This window comes from Tympanuchus pallidicinctus, unplaced genomic scaffold, assembly GCF_026119805.1.
Source record: "Tympanuchus pallidicinctus isolate F22 unplaced genomic scaffold, pur_lepc_1.0 scaffold15, whole genome shotgun sequence".
NCBI classification, from domain to species: Eukaryota; Metazoa; Chordata; class Aves; order Galliformes; family Phasianidae; genus Tympanuchus; species Tympanuchus pallidicinctus.
The window spans coordinates 34,911,099-34,917,098 of NW_026294669.1; positions in this window are offsets into that span (position 1 = coordinate 34,911,099).

The window sequence follows — 6,000 nt, forward strand, 5'->3', positions numbered from 1 at the left end:
ATTGCTCAGGAGGCTTTGAAACAAATGTAACTAATGAATTAACCTCATTCAGCGTGCAGAATCTATTCTAGGATAATTGCCAACTAGTTCAAACAATACTAATTATGGGGTAGCAACAACAAGCATTTTTCAAAGCAGTAGCTCATTCCTCAATGTTCCTGTCATAAAGGGGAAAATGCTATTCTACACTAAATCTGCTTGGAAAAAATAAAAATAAAAATAAAGATGGGATGGCAAATGTAACCTGCATTTCTGAAAGTTGGAGCAGGAATCAAATCAGACAGGACAGAGCCAGGCTCCTGTCAGATGTGCTCAGGGCCAGTACCAGAGGCACTGGGCACAAATTGGAGTGCAGAAGGTTCCATCTGACCATCAGCCAGCACTTCTGTGCTGGTGACAGAGCAGTGGCAGAGCCAGATAGATCTCTGGCTGCCCAGAGAAGCTATGCAATCTCCTCCTTGGACTTGTTCAAGAGCCACCTGGATGTGGTGCTGGGCACCCTGCTCTGGGAGTCTCTGCTGGCCAGAGGGATCCAGAGGTTCCTACCAACCTCAGTCATGTTGTGACTATGATTCTCGTTAACCTAAGTTTCATTGTAAAATTACCTGCAGTATTTAGAAGTTTACACAGCTATCATCTGCAGCAAATCAAAGACATTAATCTGATCTGGAGTTGTGCTGTAGCTTCACTCAGGCTGATGATCTCTGTCTTAAAGCAAGGACTTAAAGTGTTCACAGTGAAAATAAATGACTTCTTCAGATAAAGAAAGATGTTTATAAGAGCTAAGTTCTACCCATGCTATCTAAAGCATAGACAGCTTCATTTTAGCAAAGACTTAAATCGCATGCAGCAAAAGACTTGTTCAATTGCAGGTTATGTATCAAATGCTATTGATACCTTTTAGTCAGGGCTCCATCAATGTCCTCAGTTTTATACTAGGATGGTTTCAGTGACAGCCTCACATCCCAGTTCCAGGATACTCAGCACACCATAGAGCTTTCATCACTTTATTGAGCTCTTATCATGGCTAAATATGATTACTCTGGAAGTGTCCGAGTTTGTTCCTGCTGTCACATTTCTTGACAGACAATCAATATTTGATTCACCACATAATTCCATGTTACACTCAGATCTCACTTCAGTGGTGTATATGCTGACAGGGCTTTAGATGTTAGGGAAACTGTAGGCTCAGCTGTTACCTTTGAACTTTCAAACACGCTACTGACTTCATGCAGAAACAACAGGGGGGAGGTCACTCCCCATGATCTATTAGAAAGCTTTCCTTGATTTTGAGTAGCATGTACGTGCATAGGGCTGTAACATCATGTCATAAGGTCTCCCTGGCTATCTACCCCTGTGCTCCCATCCCTTTCCAGAAAGGACAGTAGCACAAGAGTCTTCACAGTCTTTCTGCTACCACAAGTATTTATTTTGGTTGAGGACATGAGAGAACTCAGAACCTCATGCTTTCTTGCCAGTGAAGATCACATGCGATTTAGCCTATAGAGCATGACACTATGAAAGTGGCTAACTCACTATTGCTTAATACGAAGCCCAGGTGACAGATTGCACATTTTAGATACTAACTTGAAACACACAGCTGCAGAACACAGCTATGCCTCTCAGCATTTGTCATTTTCTTTCTGCCCTAGATACTTGCGTGTGCTGCTCATCAATATTAATACCAGAAAAACAGCCAGCAATGAACTGAAATTATCAGGCACTTGGCTGCAGCTGTACAACGGGCTGCCTGGCCAAGAAGAGCTCTGTGTCAGGCAACCCCAGGTTCCGTGGGAAATCACGATAGGTGAGCAGAGACACCCACCTTGGTGCTTGTGCTCTCAGGGTGGCTATGGACTCTGAGCAACAGCACCAGAAGCCCACCCTGCTGCTTGTCACAGATGGGTTTGGCCCCATATGAAAAGCAGTAATTTATAGAATGGCTTAGGTTGGAAGGGACCTTAAAGCTCAGCCAGTTCCAGCTGTGGGCTGGTTGCCCCCCACCAGATCAGGTTACCCAGAGCCCCATCCAGCTTTGAACACCTCCATGGGATGGAGCACCAACAGCTCTGTGCAGCAGTGCCAGGGCCTTGCTGCTCTCTGAGTTAAGAATTTCTTCCTAACATCTAACTTAAATTGCCCCTCTTTTAGTTTAAAGCAATTCCTCTTTGTCCTATCACTACTGGTCAGCCTTCCTCCTGCCTATAAGCTCCCTTCAAGCACTGGAATGTCATAGAGAGGTCTCTCCTGGAATCTTCTCTTCTACAAGTTTAAAAAAAAGCCCACATCCCTCAGCCTTTTAATTCTTTTGATGGTATTTATTCCTGTACTCGATGTACGTATTTGACATCAGCATAACTTGCAATAGTCTTTATGTGGAACTTGCCCTTAAAAATCTACCCTGGCAAAATAATTCCAGTTTTCTAGCTTTGAAACTTGAGAAACTCCTTCATGGAATGACCTGCATGCTCTGCAAGTGGCACCTCCTTCCCAGCACTCAACTGGGAATCAGAATCACAGAGCGGTCCCTCCAGGGCCATCAGCTGTAATCTAGGATGCAGTTGCCACAAAAACTGATGGGATTTACTGTGTGTCTGTCTAAGTTCTCTGAGCTGATTAACGGCTCAGTGGTAACTACTAACATTTTGGCTGTGAAAGAGTGTCTCAGCAGAGACAGGGCTCCCGTGGCTTGTTTGCACTGCAGTGCGGGCTGTGCAAAGATCCTGGGAAGAATTCCCTGAGAGGGGGCTGGTATTCACTGCTTGTGTGCACCACCTTACGTGCCCCCCTTTCAGTACCTAGCTTTTTCTCAGGAAGACATAATAAAATGTCTTGGCTATTTGTCTAGATACAAGGAAGGGCTGTTGGCACATTTTCACCGTCACATTTTGCTTATGGTTTGAGCAGGTTTGTCTGACCTAGTTCTGGGCTTAACAGTGGAGTCCTGGAAATGTTCCCAGCTGCTCAAGTCAAGCTATTCCTTCAGCAGAAATTAATTGCAGTTCAAAAGTCCTTCACCAGCCATGTATCATAACATTAACATAAAAAACATGTTCTCTGTGATTCTAAGATTTGAGCATCCTAGATTTGAGCATGCTCCTTATGGCAGCAGGACTTAAATTCACTGTCACAATGGCACCATGGGACCCTGGTTGTTGGTTTCTTCCCACTAAGTACATAGTGAACTGGAAAAATCTGTTTCCTGTGTACCCATTACTGAACGTTATCACAGGATAGAAGGAAGCCTCACATCGTTTTTCATCAGCTGGGCAAGATTTTTCATTCTAGTCTAACTTACCATCATTTACAGCAAAAGTATTTGGGAAAAAATATTAAGAATTGAAACATGTACACAATAATAACTTAAAAACCATGAAACTCCTGCAGAGTGCTTAACAATTATTACAGATAAGAAGGTTCATCAGTACGAAACAACTAGCAAAGAAGGAAACTTTGCTTGGAACTGAGGGTACCTAAATCACAATCATTAGATCTAAATCATGTAAAGGATGTACTACAGAAATGCCCCGTTTTCGATGTAGTGTTGGCTTTATCCAGACCCATTCAACTTTCAGTAAGTTCAAACTACACAAGGGACCTCAGGTCCTAAACTTTGACAGATTCCCTTGCTCTTACAGTTTACAACCCAGGTTTTCACATTGCTCTTGCTGTTAAGAATATTCAACCTGCAATTTAAAACGTGCGATTCCTCTTAATATCTGAACCATCTCAGTATGCCATTTATTACACACATCCTTAACAGACAGCAGGATGCTACTCTAACACCTATTGATTCTACTGCATTATAAATAGCTAGAGGTTTGCCAATGAAATTCTACTGGAGCATGTATGCTTAAATTAGCTACCAGAGAAGTGAACCACAGGGGAACTCCTCTTGGCTCTGTAGGTCCCCTGATGGTTCCTTGGAGACTTTCCTGGACCCAAACTGCATCAGCTGTCCTTGGTTCCAACTTACTGACAGCCACAGAGCCAATACCACAAGCTGGCACAGTGCTCAGACTGGAGCTGCTGGTTACCTGCCCTGGTAAGGGTTGATTTTCTGATACTTGCATTTTGAGGAAGGACAGTTGCTCCTAGCCGAGGTGCACAACCTGAGATGTGTGTTTGGTATAATGGAAGAGCAACTCAATCAGCACAGTGCCTAGCTTCACAGCAAATGCCAGAAAACCTGTGTAATGAGTGCTTCTTTATCTGTGAAGAGACTAGGACTGAGATAATTATTTGTTTAAGAAGTCACAATGAATCTTTCCCTTCATAGGTTACATCCCTTTCTTGGAATCAAACAGCTTAATTTCCTTAATGCCCTGGCCTAGCCTCTCAGAAGCCAAATTATTTCCTTCCCAATTGTTTGCTTGTGGAGAATCAAAGCAGTAAGCTTCAAAATGAAATTTTAAAGCCTAGTGTTATAAAAGACAGCATTAGCTATAAGACAGCCTTTTTTTTTTTTGAAGGTCAGAGCTCTGCCTCATTGTGCTGAGGGGCACCAGACATCCTTCACCAGAGAGGTCCTGTGTAAAATAGAGTTGTCCTGCTAGCTAGCTAACAGAAAGGCAAAAAATACAAATGACCTGACAGAGTACTCAGAAGGATCTTCTGCTTGGATTGAACACGTGTTAAGAGAAACAAACTGGTTAGAAGTTGTAACACTATAATGCAGTGGTAAGGACAGCAACAACAGTAGAATAGCAGAGCCCCAGGCTGCAGCAAGTGAGGATGAGCTCAAGTACAGCACCTATAGGCACCAAAACAACTTGCTTACCCTTAGAAGGCTGCAGGAACACAGGGATCTCTAGCAAGATACCCTCATCTCCACTGCCAACCCTTAAATGAGGGCTGGGAAGAGGTGGATCCTGGCTCTGCCCCTTCTGATCACACAGGTACCCTGCATGCACCTGAGCTCCCTTGGGTTGGCCCTGCCTTCCCACCAGGTGCTCAATCACTGATTCAGGCTGTGACTTAGCATTGCCACTCCAGAAGTAAAGAGGAATAGAAAAGTTTGAAAAATAAACAGAATCAGGTACTTAAAGAACTGTTAGCAATTGAAAAAAACTACTAACACTCTATATTTAAAAAGAAATCTCCCAAAAGATGAACGTTGCTCACAGGGAGTTTCTGTAAATGCTACAATAATCGAATACACTAATTTGTCAGAATTCAGATGTACAGATTCAGATGTATTCTCTGTGCTGATAAACTAAAGAGATCTTAGGTATTTTGGGCACAATGCTTCAGTTAAAGTCAAAAAACATGTGTTACAGCCTTCAAAGAAAGCAGAGTTGTTAATTTTAGAGCAGCTCCCATGGCTCTACGGTCTTCAAAGTGTTCCTAAGGTGACAAAACTACTACATAACCACAGAGTGAAATGGTTTTATTTAAGGCAGTACAAAGCTGAAAGACCTCAAAGCTTAATTTGGAGGGGACCTGAAAGATCACCTAGTTCCAATCTGCTGCCGTGGACTGGGCTGCCACCCACCGGATCAGGCTGACCAGGACCCCATCCAACCTTGTTAAACTTAGCCTTGTTAAGCCTTAGATTCTCACGTGCCTACTTTTCAAGCACATCCAGGTCCTTTTGGATGGCGTCCCTTCTTTCTGTTTTGTCAACTGCATCACTCAGATTGGTGTCATCAGCAAATCTGCTGAGGGTATGCTTGATCCTAACAACTTTGTTGTTGATAAATATATTGAAGAGCACTGGTCCCAGGACAGACCCCTGAGGGACATCATTCATCACCAGCTTCCACCTGAACGTAGAGCCATTGAAAACCACCCTCAAGCTGCAACCATCCAATCGATTCTTTATCCAGCTTGTTGGGGAACTGTTAGGCCATGGCTGGAACTGGTGATGAAACACCTGCTGAAGGGGAGTGGCTGGCCAAGGGGTACAGGCAAATTATTTGCACCTGTGCTCCCCACCTGACCAGAAGGGGTGGACCCAGAGGGAAGCTACCCTGAGCTCATATAAGAGCCAGCCACTGA